The sequence below is a fragment of the Chrysemys picta genome, chromosome 3 (assembly GCF_011386835.1).
Source record: "Chrysemys picta bellii isolate R12L10 chromosome 3, ASM1138683v2, whole genome shotgun sequence".
NCBI lineage: Eukaryota > Metazoa > Chordata > Testudines > Emydidae > Chrysemys > Chrysemys picta.
The window spans coordinates 187889352-187909968 of record NC_088793.1 but is presented as its reverse complement, the minus strand read 5'-3'; the positions used below and the strand labels follow the sequence as shown (position 1 = coordinate 187909968).

Genomic DNA, 20617 nt, shown 5'->3' with positions numbered 1-20617 from the left:
CAGTGTCTACGGGCCTGAAAACAGTGATTTAAAGGAAGCTCCAAAAATGACTTGTCAGGGAAATGGTCCATATATATAGAAGCCACAAAGATGCTCGCGTTATAAAACAGGTGAATGGGCAAACTGTGACTGCCCCTGTAGGGGTATGCTGGAGGGGGAGAATCCCTTTCCTCCCTTATATAACTGCACAGAAGGCAGCTAGAATGCTGATGCTAGCCCCACCTAGCACAAAAGAGGGGCTTGGAGCATCCCATAGAAAAAGTGATCAGGCAAGCTGAGATAACCATGTGTATCTGTCAGCACCTTTGTAAAAATGCAGGAAGTGCTGCTCCTAGGTAAGTATACTACCTACAATGCACCTCTGGCTGAACAAGGTGTAACTGAGCCCTGAGAATTTGCCCGATACATTGTTATAGCTCTATTAGAGCCATCAAAGACAAGCAGGCAAACAACGTGCATTTTGAAAATGTTCAGTTCTCACAGTTCTCACACCCTTCCATGCAGGATTTTAGTCTTTTCCCCCCACCTCTAAGTTGTTGTTTGTTTTTAATAACATGAAAAATACTCCAAAATCTAAACTAGAGAAAATACACATGGTAAAAACTACATTAAAATAAAGTTGAGAGTGTATGTTACTGTAAGTTAAGACTAGGAAATAAAATGTATTTTACTTTCAAGATAAGCCTGAAATATAAGAAATCCCATTGTGTTTAGTTATTTCAGCCAAAACAGTCCTCTCTCAGGACTTGAAGCAGTGGATGCTGTGGCATGCAGTAACGTAAGTTAAAATATCTGAGCACAATAAGGTTAGTTAAGGCTGGTGTTTCAAACTTAAGCCTGAGCGTCCTGGTGTCAAGTGCTTACGTCTGACCTTTAACTTGAGTGTTTCATGCAAGTTTAGATAGCAAAAATAGTGTATGAATACAGTGAATATAGTTTGTTTCTTGTATTAATAGGGATGACTGCATCACTCATATAGAAATTTGTGATTCCATAATATGCGCTAGTGAATTAAAAGCAAGAGTTTTTCTTGCTAGATGTATAGGTCATCTTCAAAAATTACACAATTTCTTCCTATATTTTGTAGTGGGTAGATGTGTTGGAGAGAGGAGGCTGTTATAATGAACTGAATAAAACACTACAACTAGAGTTTAAGTATAAAATGAGATCCTCTGTGTTTTGGGTTTGATGTTCTTAATTTAATCCCTAGTGGACAGTAGTCTGCATTACAAAACCTTCACACATAATTTGGCACGGTTTGGATGATTTGCAATCTCTCTCACTCCCTTCAAGAGATCCCCTGAGCAGACCTTGCATAGAGACTGAATGACTTTTCATCTCTCAAGAGGGTGGTCCCTTCAGGTCAGTGTTCAGGTCATTTCTGTAGCGCGGTAAGGAAGCTTTGACTGTTTCTGCTTGTGTGGGTAAACAGAGGGCTTCAATTTCCAGTGTTTCTGGTCCTGAACCCTCAGGAATTAAAATTACTGAATAGTCACAAAAGGAGGGAAGAAAGAATAAAATAAAGTGAGGATTGACAAATGTAAAGAATTTTACTTATCTGTAACACGTTTCTAAGGATGTTTGATTATGGTAATCAGGCTACATCACGAACAAAAGGACTTTATGGCATGCACTCTATAAACTGCTCTGACTGAAGTACAATGAACATTTTGAACAATATATGTTTTAAATGGGCTATGTTAGAAATATGGTGAAGCTATGCTGAGAATATGGAATTCAACTTGATGAGATAGGATGGGGCAACGGTGGCTAATGATGGAGTGTGTATCTAGTGAAGATAAAGTTCCTATCTTTTGTAAAATGTGCACAATACTCCATCCTTAAAACTCTCCCCTACTTGCTGCTATCAAATCCCCCATCACTTTAATCTACTCATTGTTTTAAATTATCTCTGCCAGTGCAGTGCTGAATTAGTCCTTTGGAATCCCTGAATGGGACCAAGGGAAGAGGAGATGGGAACAAGAAGGTGGGAAGGGAAGGAGAGCGAATGAGAAGTAGACGAAGGAGAAAAGAGGAGGTGGGTATCTTTCATGTAAATACCCTTTTGCTTCCTGTTTGATTCTACATGCTTTACAAAACATGCCATGCTAGCAAAGAGAACACTTCCTACATTCTCCCTGCTTGTGGTATATCAGACATGGAGCTGGGGGGGAGGGGGGAGGTGAGATGAAGGAAAGAAATTGTTTATCAAATATTATTCAACCCCATCTAGTCAGATTCTTAAATATTTACAATTGTTTTGATAAAATCAGCCTCTTAAAGGCCCTGATTCAGTGAGTTTGTTAAGCACATGCCTAAAGTAAAGCACACGAATAGTCCCATAGAAATGAATTGGGGCCAACATAAGGAATACTCCACCTAAAATGATAGAGACAGGAGTGCTGATCAGCTACCCATACTTTCTCCAACTCTCTTCCATTCTCCTGGCAACGGCTTCTCTGGCTCCCAGAAGGGCTGGAGACAGCTCATTTCCTGGCGCCCAGTGGTTTCCTGAACTAGCTAGGAGCCAGGTTTTGAAAACAAATTAGGCCCAGTGAGTCGTGAGAGGGGGCTATATTCCCATTTAGAGATCTGAATATTTCCTGAAGGCAAATAGTTGTGAGTACCATCCTTGATATTTTAGCTGAGGAGTTACCCTTGATTTATATAAGGACACTGTAATATTTCCCATGCCCTCCATAATGCAGCTTATCATGGAGTATCACTCTGAACAGACAGCATGGGCCCTGTTGTGCAGCTCTTACTCACATGAGTAGCTCCATTGATATTGGTGGGGCTAATTGCATGAGTGGGTCCTCAGCAATGAAGGGTTGCACAGTTGGGCCCTATTTAAAAATGACATCTTCTTACTCAGCAGATCCATTCCCTCTGTGCAATGAAGTCACATCTGCTTACTTTGATAACAATATATTTTTTTTACTGATTTTTGCTCAAAGCTGATACTTCTTACAGTGAGGGACCAGGGTACTGTCCTTTCTTGTACATCATTAGCAGAAGTATTGTTTGCTTCTAATCAGTTATACCTGTGCAAATCTGCTGAAGGCTATGGCATTGCACAGATGTCATATAGGGCATAATTTGAAAACGAAATGGTTGCACAGGTATAACTGAGGGCCTAATTTGGCCTGCAGTATTTTTGTTGCTGGTGATGTTGGGGCTCAGGCTGCAGCCCAAGCTCTGGGACCCTCCCATCTCTCAGGATCCTAGAGACTGGGCCTGAGCCTGAGCCTGAATGTCTACACTGCAGTTAAACAACCCCTTAGCCTGAGCCCCATGAGCCCAAGTCAGCTGGCGTAGGTCAGCCACAGGTTTTGAATTGAAGTGTAGAGATACCCATTGATACCTAGATCATTTCCTTAAAAGCTACAACTAATTCAGACACCCATCAGCAAGTATAAGTAGTTTTCATTTTTTTCCCCGTGTGTATTACCTGGAAATTCTCTTCAATGAATTCCACCTGCCATTGTATTCCCCAGGTGTCTCACTCATTAGGTCCTTCTCATGATCCTCCTTAGTCTTGTCCAATATAAATAATTCACTACTGTCAGGCAGCAAATTTTGCCACCCAACTATGCCACCACCTTTTTCAGTTAATTCATGAACCACAATACTATTAACTTTATTCCAATCTGATAATTGGTCATGTATTCCTAGTTTTAGCTTTTTATCTCTTAACCAGTTTATAATCTAGGGCAGAATAGTAGATGCCAAAGTTTCCTTAATAACCTCTTGGGATGGCTCTTATCAAAACCCTTTGAAAGTATAAATAAACTACGTATGGGCCTGGGGTTTTCTCTGTATGGGCACATGGAATGTAGGGAACCTCTTGCCGTAAGCAGCCCCAGAGTTCTGAAATGAGTGCTTTCTGAGTACAAGTGAAGGGAGCCAGCACGCCTTCTGCTCCTGCATGCACTAAAAGGGGCTGAGGACATGGCACATCTCCCCCTGCTTTCCCTCTCACAGCTGTGTGTGATGGCTGCCATCTTGGTTGATGTACTGGGTGGGAATTGAACTGGTGCCCTCCAGAGCTAAAAGCACAAGCTGCAAATACTCTCCAGGTGTGGTTGTTCCCGGCACATATCCTCTGTGGACTGGGCACAGAAGGGGATATGAGGCACACACTGACCAGTGAGTTACACTAGCATTCACAAGCTGACACTGTGGGCAGCACATGCTGCTCCAGGGTGTAATACCTGCTGCTTCTGAGTATACTCCCATGAAAGGCTCTGGAGGCACTATGCCTGCTTCTTCTGCTTTCACTCAGGGACTGAACCTCTGCACTCTCCCATACCCCAGTACTCACGTGGCTGCCATGGCCATAACTTATCCCACAGTGTGTTTTTCTCTTTCTCTCTATTTTAGAAGCAATGGATGCAGGGAGCTATCCCACAAATACCTTACTTAGAGGGAAAGCCACTACAGACTACTGAAACCTGCCAAATTCCAGTGCATCCTACCCAGAATTCCTACTTCCAGAGGACATTACGCTGGTTGGAATGAGACCATAATGGCATCCCAGTCACAATGAGGTAGTTTATTTACTTCTTTTGGGCACCCTGCTTTAAGCAATAATTACTTTATAATAAAAATTAAACTGAAGGGTTGATATCTGGATGTGAGATCAGATCCAAATTAGGCTAGGATTTGGTTCAAAACCTTAACGGGATTAGGGTTTGGATTTGATGGCACTGAAATATCATGAGTTATTTTCACAAGGTTTTATCCCAGTATGATAGAAATTTAACCTGTTTTGAAGGTGCAGGTATTTGAGGAACACTTTTAATCGGATTGGTAGGTAGATATTTAGCTTACAATGTACCCACAAGTACTTTCAAGTAACATTTCTGAGTCAGGTCAGAAATGCTGATGAAGAAACATGGTATCAGCCCTGCAGACCAGTAAACATTCTAACAACATATTTACTAAGGCCATGATTCTTCAAAGCTCATAAGTACATGCTTAACTATAAGGACATACCTAATTTCCTTTGATCTTGACTTAAGCATATCATAGAATCATAGAATCATAGAATATCAGGGTTGGAAGAGACCTCAGGAGGTCATCTAGTCCAATCCCCTGCTCAAAGCAGGACCAACACCAACTAAATCATTCCAGCCAAGGCTTTGTCAAGCCAGGCCTTAAAAAACTCTAAGGATGGAGATTCCACCACTTCCCTAGATAACCCATTCCAGTGCTTCACCATCCTCCTAGTGAAATAGTGTTTCCTAATATTCAACCTACACCTCCCCCACTGCAACTTGAGACCATTGCTTCTTGTTCTGTTTCAGTGTATTGGTGAATGGTTATGGATTTATGTATGAGTTTAAATGCTTTGCTGAATTGGCACAAAATGAATAGCACCAAACTCATTTCAACAGGCATTTTCCAGGTAGTATCCAGCTCTGAACTTTGTGGATACCATTTAACATTTCTCCTTTTGGTGCCTTTGGGGTGGAAAAGGCATTTTAATACCCGCACATTTGCATGTCTAATAAACTGAACCTGAAACAAGATCTCTTCTATTTGCATTGCTCTTTTCTTGCCTCTTATGCACATTTCCCATAGAATTTCCCAAGTTCTTTGGTTCTGTAAATACGCAGAGTTATACACTAGTGATATCCAGAAGAACTGTGGTGGAGAGAGAGAGTATGGCCATAAAAATTACTAGATGCAAGAAACACTGCAGCACTATCTGGGTGTGTAACGCCTGGAGATTATTGCATACATGCTACCTAGTCAGTAAATCAGCCAGCCTCCAGTTGTTCCCTTAGCCCATCAGACAAAAAGGTAACAGCTGTTTAATTTAGTTTTTATGATGGAAAAATTCATATTCTGAATCACTGATATCTTTATTTTTGCAATTTGCTGCTACTGACTTTCCCTCCCTCTCCTTCACTGATCCAGCATAGTTTATTGTACAGAAAAGAAGGGTCAGGTGCCTTGGTTTGAATGGACTCTATTGTCTAATGTAATGTGTCAGGATAATGCCCAAATGGAAGTTCACTTAAACTCTCTTGATCTACAGTGTTGGGATAAGGTGGAACATTCCCTGGAATAGTGCAGGGAACTTGCTAACGTAAGCCTTAAGTGAAGGAAATACATGTGTGGAACTGAGGTTGTGCAAGCTCTAGAAACTCTGAAGGAAAGAGCTGCGGTTGGCTTGAGACTGTGCAACAGCCAGCTACAACTGAATGCTTTATTGCCGTCTGGAAGTGTTTATTTTCTGAACATAAATTCAAGGGACAGATTCAAGGCATGTCTAGAAATAAAGCATATCATCATGTGAGCTAAGCTGACAAGGACAATTTACTGTACCCTGCATTCGTTCTGGGCCAATCGGAAGAGAACAGGCTATTAACATTCTGAAATTCCCGCTGTTCAGTTCTTATTGTCCCTTCCCTGAACTTTGGAATGGCATGTATTAACCCCTTGAGGGCCTCAGATGGATAATATGCATTGAAAGAAGGAGCACTTGTTTAGGCACCGTGGACATATGCATTATGTCCAGATATTATTGACAGCAACAGGACTGCCTTAAAAGCCATGACACTCAGTGTACTGTCAAGGGGCCCAGCAGAGGGTTAAAATATTTCCTAAAGGCAGTTTCAGTGCTATACATGAGGGCTGACTTAGTTGTTTAAATACTGGAGTTCACTGGTCAGCTTGACCTTGAATTCTCTCGCAAAGACAGGAACAAGCTGACATATTGTTCATGTTTTCAGAGGCTTCAGAATTCATGGAATATGACACAAATGCAGTTCACATGCTGTGAGTATCTCTTTTAAAAGAATCATTTCCTATTTTCCTAATCATTCAAACAAGAAAAGCAACAAAATAGAAGAGGACTAGAATTTAAACACAAGATGCACAATGTCATAATTTGCAGAGAAAAGTGACCACTCTTAGTCATTATCATATTATGATAAAATCATCTGCCAAAACCCAGTGAACTGTTCATGTTACTGTAGCGTGTCAGCCTGACAATATATGCATGTGTAAATACAGGGAACAATATGATATTTGGGATTGTTTCGTTTTTTTATCTTGTTCTGTTTTACCCACGTTAAAGGTTTTTGTCTTTAAATCTATTTTTCGGTCAGCAATTCCTGAGCCTTTTGCTGCAGCCACACTGTGTGAGGAGCTCCTGTTGATGTCACAGGGAGTTCCATGTATGGAGCAACTACAGGATCAGATCTCTATGAGCATTACTGTTGAGGGGAAAATAATGTGCCAGGTCAGAATCTCAATGGCCCTTTATGCAGCTCCAGCAGTGCAAAAGGGCCACGTAGTTGGCTTAACTGCCCTCCAGATCCTTATCCTTTCCCCAGCTGCCTCTTGCACAGCAGGTGATGTAGAGCCAGCACAGTGGCTCTTTGTTATTTCTTCTTCCTGGCCACCAGGCATAAGGGGTGACCAGGGAAAAGGGACACCGCTGTTTTCTTCTCCTTTGGGATGGGCTCATGTGGACTGTGTTCAGAAGGGCACAGAGCCCTCCATGACTTGCTCACAGCCACACACTGATCAGTGTCCAAGCAAGGATTACACTTCAGGAGGTCTTTGCTCCTGAACTGTGGTCAGATCACTAGACCACACCTGTATCTTCAAGTTATTAGGCATCAATAGGACAAGCCACAGGTCCAACTAAAACATTAAGAAAAGATTATTGGTCAGATTTTCATTTGGATCTTAACCAGTCTTCCACTTTTGCACCCATAATATTATACATCTATCTAGCCATCCACCCATCCATCCAAGTCTCTATCTCTCTTTCATCATAAAACAACTCTTTTCCCAAACCTCCCTCTCCCATTAACCAGCTTGTCTTATTCTTCCCCTAGCTTAAATACTGCAGCCTCCAGTGCTAGACCAGAAAAATGAAGGAACCACAAAGAAACATTAATCTGAAATGACATATTGTATGCTTTTATATAAGTTTTCCAAAGAGACTTCTGAATGTCCTAGTGGGTGAGACATGAAGGAGTCAAAGTCATAGGTTTCATCTTTATTATGAGCCTTGAAACACTCAGCACAGAGACAAAGATGAGCGTATTTAACTTTTTTTGAAAATCACAATACTTTATTGTCTCTATGCTGTTCTTTCAAAGATCCCTTTGACAGCAGATTGGTTTGAGGACTGAAAGGATCATCTTAGCACTGAAATTGTTCTTAATTTCACATTACTATGGAAATACTTCTGCATGTTAAACTAAAATGCCTCTCCCTATCTCTTACTTTCAGACTATCCTAATTTCAAATTAGACTTCAGTGCAAAGGTCATGAGTGCACAACTGGTGGTCTTATTGGTTCAATTAGAGGAACTAACACAAAATTGCACAGGCTATTGCAAAAGTTCTTGTCAACAACTTCCTGAATATTGAGAGGTTGCTCAGATATGAGCAGTCTATGTAGCCAGATAATGTTGTTAATAGAAGCACATTAGCACAAGTATTTATATATATATATATATACACACACACACACACACACACCTAATTGTTACATTCATCTCATTGCTTTCACAGCAAAAGTCTTTGGACAAGTGCTTCTAGTTAATTATTAATACCTCCTTCTTCTTCTTCTTCATCTTCTTCTTCTTCCAATTTGTTTACCACTTAGCCTTGTCTCTCTCTTCCAAAATGCTCACACATAAAACAAAGCTCAGATTGCTACACTAGTAGCTGTAGTACTATTACTTGTTGATGTCCTTAATTATGAAATGTTTAATATAATGTAACAATAAATATTTTGGAATTAGGGAGTTGGCAGGTATCGGGGGAAGGCACTTTGTACTAACAGTTAATATACTTTTGTTTCATTGATGAAAACTAGTGCTAATGCTTTTGTGTAAAGATCTTTCTTTCTTTCTTTCTTTCTTTCTTTCTTTCTTTCTTTCTTTCTTTCTTTCTTTCTTTCTGTGTCCTTGTGGCTGAACATTTGACCCTAGGGGAGGGGGAGGGAATGGTTGTTTAAATAGCAGAGAATTGTTTATTTCAATTCTCTTTTTTTCCAATCCTCTTTATAGGTAAATCACTTGTAAGAGTCTCAGAAAGTTCAGAGGTTCAATGCAGGAAATACAGCTTCTCCCCTAGAAGTTTGGATGCTGAGCCAAATTTATCTGAACACTGTCAACTCCCTGCTTTTCCTTGTGTACCCCTTTCACTGCATTCTTTATTCTCTTTCCTCATTCCAAGCCAGCCAGATCCTTATCCTTTCTCTCACCTACAGCTCCCACTCCCTAGCCCCCAACAGATTCCTACTTTAAATGTCCTACGGATAGGTGTAATGGTGATAGAATCTGTTTTTTTTTTCTATTCAAATGATTTGTAGGTAATAGGTATCCCAGAATACATTGCCCTCAGAGACTCTGTCAATAGACACTAGATGAGTCCTGGAACTCATACGACAAGAAGACAGCAGCCATGTCCAACAGAGACTTCCAGGCCTATAGATAGCTGGATATAACAGTGCCTGACGGCCCATTGAGGGTCAGGAAGGGGGTGGGGTACTGAAGTAAGCATATTGTTTTAGCAAAAAAGATTTTGAAGTCAGTGTAAGATTGAACTGAACTTCAGAAGGGTTCTTATATTCTCTAACCTGGTTCGTCCATCCACATCAGTTGTTACTAATACAACTAAATAGATTTTGCTCTCACTTTGTAGGGAGTACATGGAGTTCAAGCGGACCTTTTCTTAACATTATAGTCTTGTGCTGCAGCTATCCTGGTTTTCTATCAGACGTGGCAGGCAGCCAAATACTGGAGTCATTATTTGCAAACTCTAAATATAGAGTCAAGATTTATATGAAGAAAACAGATATGTCTTGTTATAAAACCATGAATAAGCATTGGCACAAGCATAATGGTTTATTCTTTCTTGATATCACTTACTGTAAATTGCTTTCTATCTTTCTGAGATACTGTAGATAGTTACCATACCAAAACATTGCTTTAGTTGAAAGTATTGGAGAGCTGCTGTTTATTTGTTGTTAAAGCTTGATTAATCAAAGGACATGATAAGGGGCATAGGAGCCCCCCCGGGAACTTTGTATATTGTTGTGGTGGACAGTTTGTTATAAAAAATATACAGGAATCTTGTTCTGCAGGTTGCTGTGTGTAGAAACTACACTCAGAATATCCCTTAACTCTTCATAAAAGAGTGCCTCAAACTTTGCACTTCTGATTAGTGCTGTTTATATAGCCTGGGAACATCAGATGCCAGGTACGGCAAATACCAATGATACCATTCACACCTTTCCTAATAGTCTCTGCCTGGTCAGCAACAAAGGACAAATGAAAAGAGAGAGACTTTCAAAAGGAGTTAAAAAGCACTGATGAAATCCTTACAATGTACACCATATGGCTTGACATTTAGCAGACTAGTTAAACATTTCTACTGGGGATAAATATTCCTGCACATCGATGTAAAGAAATTGCATGAGACAAGGGCACATACAGCATATTTATGCCACAGAGTAATCTTTTTCTCGCTAGCAGCATTCAGGATACTAAACGGGTAAGGTCCAACCAGCCTGAACCCAAATTAACCCCATTGACCTGTTGTTTTTCAGAGGGTCTGCAAAAACACAATGGGGGAAGAAGGAGGATGAGTCTGGGGAAAGTAATGCCAGCCCTAAAAGTTTAGGATGAGCAATCCATCTACAAAAATATCTCTTTGGAGTGGCTAACGCATTAAAGTTAGTCAAAATCTATTTCAGGATTCACGTTGCCCGTGGAGAGATGACTGTGATGGCTGCCAAATTGATTCTAGGAGGGTTGATGCAGAGGAGGTGACTGCTGGTGCCCGTGTCTGGTGTAGACTACCCTGCTCCTTGGTGAACAGCCCTAAAGCCATAGATTTCATTTGATCTTTGCAAAGGCTAACATCTGTCTGCTGTCATTTTAGTAAGATTGATGACAGGCTGGGAAAGGGAAGGGGGGGGACTGCAGCAGGAGGAAGGCAACTCTCAGCAGCCCCAGTGGCACTGGCCAAGGCTGCCAGGGGTCATTGGCACAGGCCCTCTGGTCGTCTGAGACAGTGGCAGGAAGCAGCTCATGCTCCATGCTGGTGGTAATTGCACTTGGTTGTTACAGCTGATTGCAGGCACTCCAAGACATAAAGGCGGCATTTTGCACCTTATATATCTTAATAGATTACTCACATTGCAAGCAGCACAGAGCTAAATGTTATGACAACCATAAGAATGTAGTTTACTGTTATCTTAATGTAGCTGGGCAGTGCAGGGTAAAGCTATCAAAAATATTATTATTTTTTTAAGTTTCCAAGAGAAACTAACTGATGTGGACATGCAGCTACTTTTACATAAAACCTTGAATTCTGGCAAACTCTTTCCGGGCCATAATATTAAATGCTTATTCTTTTTGTCTCTTGTCACAATGCCAAATTAACAAGCATATGCTTCCCCCTCTGATGCTTTCCTTGAGCTGCCGGTTGAGCCCCATGAGAGCGGATGTACTTTAGGTACTTTTTAAAGGGCACAATGTGTCCCAGATTGGAAGGCTGGACCTTGGCTTCATAATGCAAAGCTCTTGAAAAAACAGCTCTCATATTTGTGCATGGAGGAGCCTATGTATCTGTTGTTCATGAATGGATGGATGACTGTCAACTCTGGAATTTGATCCTAGTGCAGTTACTGATTCTGATTTGACTGTATCTGAGTGGGCGTCAGCATTATTGGGAGAATACTGAAATATGCTCTGACGGAAATGGATGACTATAGGTTAATTACCTCATGGAATGGGAAGTCAAGTGAGAAATGTATTTACACATTTTAAGCCTGATACTAAATTGGAAATTGTTGAGGTGATGACTGAATTGGAACTTTCAGCTGGTTTTAGTCTCTTCCACCAGTGTATAGGTTCTTCCGGTGGGAATTTTGGGAAATCGTTACATAATCAGTGAACATTAACAACTTGGAAATCAAGATGAGTCTGAATAAAACCCCAGATGTGAATGCCCACAAACTTTGGGGGAGTTCAGCTCCAGGTTTGGACTTTGTGGCTGAGGCCCATCCCTCTTTGGAAGCAGAGACAATATGATATCAAATTTAAAAGCACAGCATCACATCATGCATGAGAACGTGACACAGCTCACATCAGGATGGAATTTCAGGGATGGGCAGCTAAAAGGTAGTTTAAAATCTGAAAACTAGCTGAATTCTCCCTCTCTTTTCCAGATCAGGAAAGAGAAGACAAGACTCCCACCCTGAAATCAGAGGGTTGGCTTGGGCAGCATACGAACTGTGTGTTTGGGTAAATACTAGTGGATTGATAAAGGGTGAGACAGAGAGATAAATACACATGCAGAGAAAAGTAAGTTGCAGTATATTTCCTCCAAGTGATGAAAGACTGAGAGTGAGTTATAGATCTTTCCTCATGATAAGAATAGATATTTCTTTCCAAATCATTTGTCTATAAGATACTGAGATACTATTTACACCTGCGTATATTTTCAACGATACACAGTGGAGGGGGTCGATGCTAATCCTACTGTACTAGTATAGCAATACTGAAGAGAGCAGGACCAACTGTGGTGATGTCCTCACTAACAGGGCAACAAGGCCACAGGGCTAGCAATCTTAGAATTGAACAATGCTTATAAAGCTTTTCTAAAGCAAAGACAATACACAAAGGGAAGACAAGCATGTAGGGCTGGAGAATCGAGGCAGTCAATAGCAGTGCTGTTATACAAAAAACACCGCTTCTTTTATTTCATAGGCTTGGCCCTGCTGGTTTCTTTTATCTCCTGTCTTCCTTTCTCACTCTGTTATTTCTCCCCTCTCCTCTCATTCTGCTTTTCACTGATGAGACAGTTTCTCTTTCTCTTTTTTTCTTGTTAGTGGGCAACAATGGGAAAAGCAGTGCGAGCAATCGTCTAGGAGATACTACAGTCTCATGGATAGATGGACCAAGGGGCTAAAAAGATGGTCTAGATTATCAGATGGTGTAAATTGCTGTAGCTCCATTGACTTCAGTGGAGCTATGCCAATTTGCATAGCGGGACGCTAACAATCTCAAGCTTCCAGAGGACAGTTCACATTGGCTAAAGCTAGGTTTAAAATGCAATGGGTATAAATGTGCACGGTGATATGTATCTTGGAGTCAAATACCAAATCCCATCTAAATGAAACTATCTTACTCCGTGATCATGTTGGACAGAGGTGTGCCGATGTCTTGCTTGCTATCAAACACAGTTCTCGGGGTAAATTTCTCCATTGCATTCCCGATGGTATAGAATTATGTGCAGGGCATTTGTGCTAACCTTGATACATTTTGCTGTTTACATTTCTGTCATAGTCATGTAATGATGGAAAATGCTCTGGCAGGGATCCTAAAACATACCGTTAGGGTTTACACCTGCAGATGAAAAATTCATTTTCATTTTAAGGATTTCAGAAGATGAATTTATTCTCGTGTTACAGATAAATATGATATAGCTTTTATACATTACAAGAGTTTAAATCGTAGTTTGTTCAGGCCCTTAATGCATGAGCAGCAGTGCTAAAAGTGTTACAAGATATGTTTACTGCTCTGGGATATAATTAACTTTAAAAAAGATGCCTCTATGAAGAAATCAACTTTGCCTGACAACTTTGATATCATCAGAACCTTCTCCCTTTGACTGTTTAGGAGACGCTGCGGTGCATCTTCTGATATATCATGCGGTCCTGTTAATCCTTTCATCCCCTTGTTCAGTAGTATGCCATTTACATGTATCAGAGATATGACATACATAATATGTGTGCATGAAGGCCAAGTCTGTCTGTTCCAGTCTTAAAAAGATTATTGAGGAAAATCAGGATGATTTTTGTCAGTCTGAAAAGAAACAGTAGCTTGTTTTTACAACTATAGTATAGAACTGTTTCTCATGTGATCTAGAACATCCTTGACTTTTTACCCACAGAGGCGTCAGATCATGAATACTTGAGCCAAATTTGCTTGTAAGTGTCAGGGGCCTGATTAAAATATACCAGAGTCACCTAAGAACTTCATGTTTGTCATTATGATACATGTGATGGCCACATGAAACTCCATGATGACCAAGGAGCTAGAACTCAGATTCTCCTGTTCCAACCCTAAGGAAAGCCTCCTTCAGCCCTTAGAGGTATAAGGTCTGTGAAGCACAGCAGAGTGCTGTTCTGGTTGCATCCACAACAGGATAGGATTACACATACAGTTTAGCTATGCCATTTACACTACCATTTTTGTGCTGTTTTTTCACATCTCCCAGAGGATGCATCTCATTCTCTTACCATATGCTCTGAAGCTGATTTCAAAAACCCCAAACCCAATAACATCATGTAGTTCAGTGGTTCCCAGCCGCTGGAATCTTAGCCAGTACATCAGCCTTTTTTAGTATTGGTGTGTTAAGTTCCCTTTCCTTAGGCTACTTTAATCAAGGTAGAAAGCTTAATGCAAGAGCTGTAGCTGAATAGACAGAAAGAAAAGAAGAGATCTTAAAATTATTATGGAGGAAGAATGAACAGGATTGAGACACAGTCTGGATGTGTGGGACAGAGAGAGGGACAACTGAAAGAATACCTCCAGGTTATGGGCTTGTGTGATGGAGAAAGGGTGGTAGTGGCAACAGTGATAGAGAATGTGGGGAGTGGGGAGGAAAGATCAGGATTTCAGTGCTGGCCATGTAATGCTTGAATAGACAGTGAGACCTGCAGTGAGATGGAGATGTCCGACAGAAAGGCAAAGACACAGGGCTCAGTGGAAGGAGCAAGTGAAGAAGGGAAAGGCAGAAATGTGAGTTACTGGCGTAAAGGTGATAGCTAAATCTGTGTGAGGTCATCCACAGAGAAAGTGTAAAGTGGGAAGATGAGGTGGCCAGTAATGGAGCCCTGCAGGACTACCAAAAAGAGTGAGAGAGGGGAGGAGGGTGTCCTTACGAATGAAATGCTGAAGAAGCTATCAGAGAGGTAGCATACAAGAACCAGGAGAAGAGAGGCACCCTCTAATGCCAAGATAAGTAACAAAAGCAACAGAGAAGTCAAGAAGGATGAGGGTGGAGCACAGGCTTAGAATCTGACCTATTAAAAGACTTTTGAAACATTGGTAGGAGCAGTTTTGGTAGAGTGGAGAAGGCAGAAGACAAATTGAAGGTAATCTGGATTGGAGGACAGCGAGTTTAAGGCAATGTCTATAAACAATGTATTCTATTGTTTAAGAAGTGAGAGGAAGAACAGAGGTGGGGTAGGAAAATTAGGTGGGTCAAGAATGGGATGCTTCTGAGGATGAACTAAAGAGAAAATGTTTATATTTTGAGTTGAGCAAAGCCTAGGAAAGTGAAAGGTTAAGGAGGATGGCAATGGAGGGGCTGAGAGATGGGACTGAGGAGATTAGCAGTCAGAAAGACGAAGGGAAAGGTAGAAATTTGAGGGTCAGTGACAAAGAAGAATGGGTTTCGATGAAGGGGTGAGAAGAATTGAGGAGGCGGGATGTAGGGTGGTCACAGAAGTTCTTGTCAATTTTTTCTTTGAAAAACAGCAGGAGGAGGGTGAGGGAGGGAATTGAACCAGTAGCTGGAATTGTGGGCCAAGGAATTGGCGAAACAGGAGAAATTCTGTTGTTTGGCAAGGAATATTTTCCCTAAAATAGACATTTCTGTAGGAAGGTGTAGTGAGCACTGAGTACAGTATACATCTTAACTAGGATTGAGAGGGTTATGGATGGGACACGGGGAGGACAATGCAGTACGGCTGATGGTACAAGTTCAGTACGATATCTATGAATAATGGCTATTTACATGCTAAGACATTTGCAAGTTAAGCGGACTCACATCCAGCACATCTTCACCTTCTATAATCTTGGGTTAAGGCTTTTCTGCTATAAAATCCTTGCTTAAGAGAAATCTTTTCAGTGGTCAGTAAATCCTAATGTCCTACTTGTTCTATTTTATGAGATTTCAAGTAACACAAGGCTTCTGAGATTTGTAACTTGGCAGATCAAACAGCTCTAAGGACACAGCAGTCTTGGAGTGGAAGGGGGGAAAGTCAACCGTCTGCACCTTGTTTAAATGGGCTTCAGGTTCAGTACATTAATGTGCTAATAAGGAAACCTTGTGTTCCCACACTGTTCTTAAAGGCATTCTCACACTACTGACCTGACCTCTTTAATCCTGGCTTTCCTGAAGAAAAAGCTGATCCATCAGGCCTCCTGTATCTAAAATGGGATGAAAGGAAATGATGAACCTTTTTCCAGGCTAGGGTTTCTCAGGTCCCTAGAACCTTCTTAAAACTCTAATTTCCATGGAAAAAATATGCATAGAGTCTGAAAAGTTAATGATGAATAACAGCAGAAGGAAATAAAGAACCCACTCACCAGCATTAGCTTGGGACTTAAAAAATAAATAAATGATGCTATTTTAAACTTTTTAAATGTATTAAGTTCTAATTTAAAAGGACATTATATATCTATATCAGTGAGTATAGGTCAGGATGATTAGCTTTTAACACAGGAAGCTCTTTGAGTTTTATTCTCTTCTCAGTTACACCAGTGTAAAATGGGAACAACTCCATGAAGTCACTGATGTAAAACCAGTGTGAGAGAGAGGAGAATCGGCCCTTCTGTCTTCCTTTCCAGTACAGTGAAGTGTGATGATCTTCCAATCTGGTACATTTTTAAGAACTTAATGAAAAAAAATGGTGTAATTGGTGTGCAGAAACCAGAAGTGCCTATGGCACTAAATATGATGGGCTGGATTTTGAAGCTACCATAACCCCTGAAGAAGACATAGTTGTGCTGCCCTTGGAGTAGACAAGGGATAGCATTCTGGCCCGGAGTCACATTACAGTTCTTGCTTCTCCCTTGTTCAAGGGTGAGTAGTCTGTGCCAGCCACATGGTTCAACTCACCTCACAGACCGTGTCTGCTCAGCAGAGCTGGTTGGTGCATTGATTGGAGAGGAGTCAAGGGGCTTTGCCGCCTCCCTGTTCCTATCTGCCTACTCTCTGTCTGCCTATGTGGGAAAGGGAGTAATGCCCCTATGACAGCTGCTCTGTCTTCCATACAAAGACAGGCTGTGGGAGTAATCCACACAGGGGAGCTCGGTGGTGCCTTGTCCCTCATACACCCCTGTGTGGGAGTGATAGGAGACTCGTGATTGATCCCCGAATATTTGAAGTCTGAAATTCAGGACATGGAGCCTGATCCAAAGGCCAGTAGAGTCCAGTGGAAAGACTGAATTTACTTCAGTGGATTTTGTATCAGGCCCATGATGATAGAAACTGTGATTTAATTTTTTACCCGTTGGGCTTTGGAAATATTCAAATCATGGGAGATAGAAACTAGAAATGTTCCCTGTAAATGGAGTTTCTGTATCTCCAGTAAACCACTGTGAAGCTGGATCGTTGCTGCAGCACATGAGATATAAGCAAAAGTACCCAACAAAGTATGCCAATAGTTTGGCATGGGGGACTCTTGGTCCTCCCTTTTCTCTCCTGATGAACTTTCCTCATATGAAGCAACCATATTGTTCAAAACCAGCAAGGAATGCTAACTGGACAGCCTTATGAATGAACGTAACAATTTGTTCATTCCAATGAGCGAGAAGACAAATGAAACTCAGAATCATATAAAAAGCTTAGATTAGAGCTCTGGTAACAAAACCCAAAACAAGGCAAAACACAGCCTGATTTCATTCTAACCTGAAAGTCAGGCCAGAATCACTGAACATTTCATCAAGCTTTGCAAACCTTCTGAGCTGAGTTTTGAGAAATTCCTCTTGGCATCATGGGGTCTGGGCCACATGAAGAACTTATGCAATATTGGCTGGTTTCCTAGAGGAACATGCTACTTAAGAGTGTTCTTCCCTGAAATCTACCCCCTCCTTGTTCCCTCTTTCCACCAGACTATTGGCCACACTCACATTTGGCAGCAGTCATGGTCACACATAATCTCCTTAATGTGCAGCATAGGGGAGTGTGTGGAGGAAAGATGGTTTCCAGAGATGTTGCAACTCTCCACCTAGCTGACTTTTGCTGATCTCCTCTATGATTTCCTCCTTTTCCTCCATTTCTCCTCTGCACTTCACATCCGGGATGGATTATAGGGACCAGAATTAATATTACAAGATGGGGCCTGGAGTTAATAAAGGAGGGTTATTCATGAATAACGTTTATGATCTATGGAGGGGGGAAAAACACCCAAACAAACAACCCTACACCAGCTAAGGCATAAATGTCAGTCCTAGGTGACTGGTGAAAGAAGGCTGGAAAGACCAAATGGTAGTTTAATACCTCTCTTTTACTGAGTCTTACCCTTCCTTGGCCCAGCACATGACTGCAGCATGAATAAACGGGTTTTGACACTTCATGGATGTGGGAACTTTTCAACTGAATTGAATTCCCAAATAAACAATTTAATCCAATGGGCCTAAGCACCTTTCGTTGGCACCAGTCACAGAATATATGATTGTATGGGACCATTACTCATGTGATGACAAGAAATGATTCAACACTACAAAGGTGTCAGGGTAGCTTCCATTATAAGATGAGTGAACGGAGTTTGTTCACACGTGCTAACAAAATGCAAATCCTCAGATGGAAATTCATGGTCAGCTCTTTTCAATGCTATTTTCAGAACTTCCACAAAATACTGTGCTGTGATTATATGTATTCATGATATGTATATCATGTAGTCAACTCAAAGGATATTTGAATGATGGATTTAGAATTATTCCCAAAAAAGGACCAGGCATCTGAAAACTGCATCATATTTGAGAAGAATAAAGGGGCAAAAATTTAGCTTGATTTTCTTTTTTCTTATTTTTAACTATAGCAACTCATAAAACCATGCAGCTTATGAGCTGGTGTTAATGCTACATTACACACAGGCACACTTTTATATAATCACATGTATTCACATGCACATCATCACAAATACATAAACAACTCAATGGGATCCCTGCTCTCCATTATTATTTTAGTTTCCACATTCACTTCTCACATTAAGGAAGGCTCAGGCATCAAAGCAGTAGCTCTCCCCTCCTCCCCTTTGCCGGACTGGGTAGCAAGCCGATCCAGGAAGACAGAGGGGCTTTTTTTGCCCACCTGGCCATTCCTGGCTACCTCTTTCCCCCCCTGGCTAGCCGCTCCTTTGTCTCTACTATTAAGTGCCCTTAGTGCTGCAAATAGTTATTTCTCCAGCCCCTTTGAGGCCAAGAGTGTCACCTCTGTGATGCTCCCTGCATCCACTGACCTGGAAAGCAGGGAGAACTGAGGTTGCTGCTGCCAGACACCGATCTTCCACCTGGCAGCAGGGAAGACAAGTAGCCTTAAGTCACTGGACTGTCCAGTTCATTTATTGCTGTAATGTCATTCACTTCAAATTACGCCATATTTTTATAGTAAAGCTGTTAGGCCAAGATGCCCTATGGGCCTTGTCTTAGCAATGAAACTACAAAGGGTGAAGAAAAAATACCATTCAGAACCAGGCAGCCCTGTCCTTCGCCTCTAATTGCATCCACCACTTTTTTTGTTTGTTTAGTTTGTGTGAAATGGTGTGCTGTACATTCAGAGTCCTGTGATGGCACTACCAGCCCTCACCCCACAGAGCAGGCAGATGCTCTCCTGATTAGGGTGACCAGATGCCACAGATTAAATATCGGGACGCGGGTGGGGGAAGGCCGGGGGGGGGGGGCAGAGAAGAAAAAAGCCGGCGGCGGAGAGGGAAAAAAAAACAAAAACGGCCGGAGCACCCCCCAGCCGAGCCGCGCTCCGGGCCCTTCCTGCAGCTCCCTGCCCAGCCGTTCCCGGGCTCCGTCGCCCCGGCCCCGCAGCAGGGGCTGCTCCGCTCCACCCCGCCAGGGCTGGGACACTCGCCCCCGCAGCCCCGGACAGCCCCTCTCCAGCCGCGGGGAGCTCGGGGACCTGGGCAGGGGGCGAACCAGGTAGCCGGGCCCGGCCCCTCCCGGCAGGAGCGTGTCCGCCTCCGACCCACCGCACTGCCCCGCGGGCTGCAGGGCTGGAGCAGCCTCCGCACTGCACTCCCGGCCCCGGGCCCTGAAGGCGGCGGTGAAGCCAAGCGGCTTGCCCTGGTGACCCTAAGTGAGCCTAGGGGGCGAGAGTCCCTCCAGGACGTCAAAATTGCTTGTTTGTCCAGTGTCCCGACCGCACATCGGTCGGGACGCGGGACAAACAAGCCAATATCGGGACAGTCCCGATAAAATCGGGACATCTGGTCACCCTACTCCTGATTGACACACTCTCCACTCCTATTGAAGTCAATAGCGTTTCACAGGATATAAACTAGGGCCGAATTTTCCTCTTTGTGACCAAGAAAAACAATAAAACAATAGAAAAGCAATAGAAAGTTTCTCCCAATTCACATTATGAAAGATATTGTCAAGTACTAAAACTGAGGGCCTAATCCTTAGTGGTGTCAAGTGGCCTAGCTGCATTGGCTTCAATGAGTTAACACAAATTGATGTTAGCTGAGGATCTGGCCCTACAAATCTTGATTCTGTGTCTTAGGGTGATGATCCAGCATCTTCTTTTACTGTCCATATCCTTCCTGCAAGAAACTGATAACTGATTTGTAAAATACCCTAAGCCTGATTTTGTGGAGTAGCACT

At 42.1% G+C, this 20617-nt stretch overlaps 2 long non-coding RNA genes across 2 annotated transcripts in view; both read left to right on the top strand.

The window, feature by feature from the left end:
- Positions 1 to 1210: 1210 nt before the first annotated feature.
- On the top strand, positions 1211 to 4550 carry LOC122174376 (uncharacterized). Its single transcript, XR_006176097.2, has 3 exons — positions 1211 to 1362; positions 1920 to 2038; positions 4384 to 4550. It is a non-coding gene; the product is annotated as an uncharacterized LOC122174376 (long non-coding RNA).
- Positions 4551 to 6667: 2117 nt separating this feature from the next.
- The window catches only part of LOC135982540 (uncharacterized), a 97126-nt gene continuing 83176 nt past the window's right edge, over positions 6668 to 20617 (top strand). The window contains exon 1 of the long non-coding RNA XR_010599942.1: positions 6668 to 6789. This is a non-coding gene — a long non-coding RNA (uncharacterized LOC135982540). The remainder of the gene's footprint in view (positions 6790 to 20617) is intronic.